Genomic DNA, 4,745 nt, shown 5'->3' on the forward strand with positions numbered 1-4,745 from the left:
TTCATTTTGCTGGCCAGAAAAGTAAATTCAGTTCACTCGTAGTTCGAGTTTTCCGGTGCCGATTCGAAGTCACGGATTTGAGGTTCTGTCCAAGCTTTTGTCTGATCCGAGTTCCCATTGTAGCCACGGTTTAGTTTTTGCTCCTGCAACTGCCTAACACCTTGAGAAAATGAAACATCCATTTCAGGTGCATTCTTTCCCCTGTTGTTTTCGCTCATGTGTTGGTCTAAATTTATTTGCGCACTATGCATTAGTCATTGCTTCATGACTGGTTTTGATTCTCCTTTTAGATATGTTCGAGCTGAATTTTTGATTGAGTTTTAAGTATAAGCAATTTGTGAATACATATGGATACATAAGTCAAATGGAGACGATAGAAGCCCGTAGGGAACAATTGTGATTAAATGGGATTGGTTTGTCTTTGCCTGCTTTAATTGAATACAATATAGTTGGTATGCTTTTGAAGTTCTATTTTGAACAGTATATTTTCGCCTTTTCAACGCACAATGTTATTTTGGAAGAGAGTTTAGATAATTTAGCGAGTTCATCTATAGTATTATAATCACGAGAGAAGTGCAGAATCAATTGAAACTGCCTTTGAGAAGATATTCATGACAAGCTTCATAAATAGAAAGAAGATAAGTCGTGATGCTTCTAAGGAAGAAGTTTGGAGCTCACGCAACTTTTTGTTAAACCAGTATTATAATTGTAGACATGTGATTTTTGACCGTCCCAGAAATTTCACCCATTTTAGCGTAAAATATTTAGTTAGGTCTAATATAGCTATTTTAACTAATTTTGACTTTTTTACTTTATTTCGTCACAAAATGAAAATTACAAAAATATTTTTGTTTATGTTCTTTCATAAATTTAAATAAACAATATACAAAAATAGTACCTTATTTTTAATATAATCTTGAAAACACAAAAATAGTTTCATGTTTTAATATAGTTTAGTTTAATTAATTAGGAATAGCTTTGTATTGTGTAGTATTTTTATCTTATTTTAAAAGGAGTCAATTAAGGTGTTAGACCATAATTTTAGGAGTTTTAGAGCTCAATTTTTGGCCCAATTCAGATTAGCCCCTTAAGTCCAATACCCAATACCCAGCAAGCTAACTCTAGGGACCCTTCTAGACTCTTCTTGGGAACAAAAAATAAATAAAAAAGACCCTAAGAAGCTGAAAATAACACTAGCCTAAGACCTAAAAATCAGTCCCTAGGACCTAATATACAGAGGTGCCTTTTTACACATGGATGGACTGGACGGACCCCCCCTCCATGACACCCATCGTCTTCCTCACTAAACAACCCTAGAGAACCAGCAACGACCTCCCCATCTAACCATCTTCTTCTACACCCCATAACATCAAACAACACCGACCCCGACTCCTTGCCCTGAAATCTGCCACATCCAGCCCTCTTTCACTAAAATTCGTCGGAAGATACGCATACACGCATAGAGAGTGACTGAACAGTTAGAAGATTGAGTGAAAAATAGAGTGCGAAGGGACAGAGGTGGATTCGGATCCGTTGTCGTTCACTAGTTGCCATCGAGATTCGGAGTTGTTGTTTCCATTCGTGTCGAGCAAATTCAGTCTGGTTTAGGTTCGAATTCTAGTTGCCTTTTGTTCTATTTTTGTTGCTGCTACGGTTGGTTGGGACGCGGCTGAGTCGAGGTTCAGGTTGCAGTTTGAGGTTTAAGTCCGTGACCCCTGTTTGAATTTGCTGTTACACGGTTCATGTTGGAGTTGTCTCTTTGTATTGAATCAAATATGGAAGAAGGTTCCATCTGAAATTCTATTAAAGGTTCAGTTTCTTTCTTTCAATTTTATTCTGTTTTTGGCATTTGATGAATTTTCCTTATAATTGATTCATTGCCATTTTTTTTGCCATTATTTCTTCTGTTTTTTTTTTTTTGCATTTACATAGGAATGTTGGTTTATAATCCATGTTGTGATCTTATTGGGAGTACTGATGTTGAATAATTAAAATGGATCTCATCGGATTTTTGGTTGGTCGTTGAAACATGTTTGATGTCCAAATATATCTTTGTTCTTAATAACAATAGGTTGGTTTGGAATAATATGACTAAATCCAATTGGACAAAGTGATTTTTCCTTATCATGTTTTTGAAAGTTTATGCTAGAAATATTGGTTCTATAACCTTCTTCCTCTTAATTGTTTGAAAAATTCAGTATCATTGGATATAAAAATTAATATGGTTTTAGTTTCCTTTACTTGACATCTCTAGTTACACTACTTGTGCAAGTTGCGTGTTAACTCTCGTAGGCCTACATCGGTTTCTTTAACTCTGCTTTTCTATAATGTATAGTAGCCAATATGATTTGCTTTATGCGTGTTAATAATAAATTATCGTGACTATTGGTACGGTTCTCATGACATGGTCACAATACGTAAATCCCAATTCGGGTGTGCATTTCATGTGACCCGAAAATAACTTCGAATAATAATTAAAATAAACATGTTATAAATCCGGGTGTGCATTACATGTGACCCGACTTCAATTTCCAACAAGGTTAAACAGAATGGGTCGTAAATCACAAGTGCATTTCATGTAGCGTGGCTTACGATGTGTTTTAGATAACCTTGAAATAATTCCTTAAATCAATAAAGCGGTTTTGAAAGTTAAAAAATGCATAGGTTTAAAAGTGTTTTAAAATTTGATAATTAGGCCAATAATAACAGTTGAGCGACCGTGCTAAAACCACGCCCCGGGAATGCCTAACACCTTCTCTTGGGTTAACAGAATTCCTTACCCAGATTTCTGTGTTCGCGGACTGTAAAACAGAGTCAATCTTTTCTCGATTCGGGATTTGAACTGGTGACTTGGGACACCATAAATTATCCCAAGTGGAGACTCTGAATAAATAAATAAATAAATCATGTTTCGATTGTCACTTAAATTGGAAAAATTCCCTTATACCCTTCCGGGGGTAGTAAAAAGGAGGTGTGACAACTCTGGCGACTCTGCTGGGACATGAACCCAGAACTTCTAGTTCAGGGTTCAGAATTCGAGCTTAGAGTAACTGTTATAGTTGGCTTCTATTTATTATCTAGTTTTTATATGTTTGAGCCTAATGTGCTAATTGTCACTTTTTACCTCTTTGATATTATTTGAACTGCATATAAACTATTACGAAACCCTCCTCTCTCTAAGTCTTCTAAATCATCTGGGAAGGGTGCACTTTGTGTAGCTTCTCTTCTGTTAGAGTCATATCTCAATTTTAGAACGAGGTTCGGACAAGTTGCAAAGCCGGTGAAGCTTCTATATTCCCGGTACGCTGCCTCTCTCAGCTCGAGCTGTCCGTTCGGGTAAGCCAGGTATAGAACAAATAAACCCAAGTTTTAAACCTAGAATAACAAAGCCTCATGTCGGATCCCTAGTAGGAACGTTTGTTGCATCACGTGCATTTGACTTAGGGGGCTCAACACAATGGTTGGGTCCGTCTAGGACAAGTTACCCAAAAATAAAAGACCATCTTGATGCATCCTATGTGATACATGTTGCAATCTTCAAGGGTAAAAGGGTCATTTGGCGGACCAATGATAGTTGAGGGCAAATGAAAATAAAAAAAAAAAAGAGGCTGAAGTATGAAAATAAAGTAAGTAGGGCCCAATTATGTTTTCTGTCACACTTTTGTTTTAAAAAACCATGAAAATTCAAAAAACAATTTTGCACTTTTTCATCATTTTCCGAAAATCAAAAAATCAAAAAAAGGGAAAAGAAAATCCAAAAAGAGTTTACATGTTTCATCACTTTTGAAAAAAAAAAGACAAAAAATATGTTTTCTCTAAATTAGTTTTTTTTTAATTCTTGCCCGTATCCAATCTGCCCGAACTACGCATACCTGATTCTCGTTTTTCGGGACATGATACGTAGGCAACCCACATAGGGTCTGGTCTTCCTAGTGAGTTAGGTTCTTGGCTTCGCGGGGTCTTAGCCAAATCTTATATTTTTAGCCACTTTTTGCCAGAAAGGTTAATTTTTTTAAAAAAACAGTCACAATCATGTCTCACATGTGTCCAACATGAAGGGTTGTTGTCTCACTTAGCGTTCTAGGTCTTTAGCTTTATTTGGTCTTAATTTTCTCATACAGGTGTGGGTCTACTTACCGGAGTTTGAGCATGACAGACACCCCGGGACCATCCTGTCAGGATCGCTCAGTCAGGAGTTGCTTAAGAAGATGTTTTTTTTTTAAAATTTATTTTTTATGTTTTGAGTTTATTTTTTTATGTCGTCTTTTACCTTCTAGTTTTGTACAACAGTGTCGAGTTTCTTGTTATTATATTTTCTAATTTGTATTTGAAAAAGAGTTTTATAAATCAAAAATCCAAAAAACAATAAAAATGAGATTTTGCGCTTTTATATGTCCGTTAGAAGTTTTCTCTAGAGTACTAATTCTAGGAATTAAAAAAAATTATTTGAGGTGGTTTTCCTTAAGGCAATTAATATCTAGAACTTAAAATAAAATTGTTTTTATATTTCCTTTAGTATATTAGCACTAAAAATTCAGAAAAAAAGAGAATTTTCTTTTAGTACCTCTTTAAAAGTTTTCTTTAATATATTATTCAAAAAAATCCAAAAAATAAAAATTCTTTTGAGGTTCTTCTTTGAAAAATTAATGAAAAATAAAAAAAAAAATCTTTTTGTTTTCATTAGAACTTTAGGATATTGTATATAGAAGGACAAAAAAAACATATTTTATCTTTAGTTTATCTTC

The 4,745-nt window shown here is 34.7% G+C and overlaps 1 long non-coding RNA gene across 1 annotated transcript; it reads left to right on the forward strand.

The window, feature by feature from the left end:
* The first annotated feature begins 1,277 nt into the window (after positions 1-1,277).
* LOC107787997 (uncharacterized) lies at positions 1,278-4,375 on the forward strand. The gene is made up of 2 exons (XR_012708437.1): positions 1,278-1,809; positions 4,122-4,375. It is a non-coding gene; the product is annotated as an uncharacterized LOC107787997 (long non-coding RNA).
* The last annotated feature ends 370 nt before the right edge of the window (positions 4,376-4,745 follow it).

The sequence above is a fragment of the Nicotiana tabacum genome, chromosome 1 (genome assembly GCF_000715075.1).
Source record: "Nicotiana tabacum cultivar K326 chromosome 1, ASM71507v2, whole genome shotgun sequence".
NCBI classification, from domain to species: Eukaryota; Viridiplantae; Streptophyta; class Magnoliopsida; order Solanales; family Solanaceae; genus Nicotiana; species Nicotiana tabacum.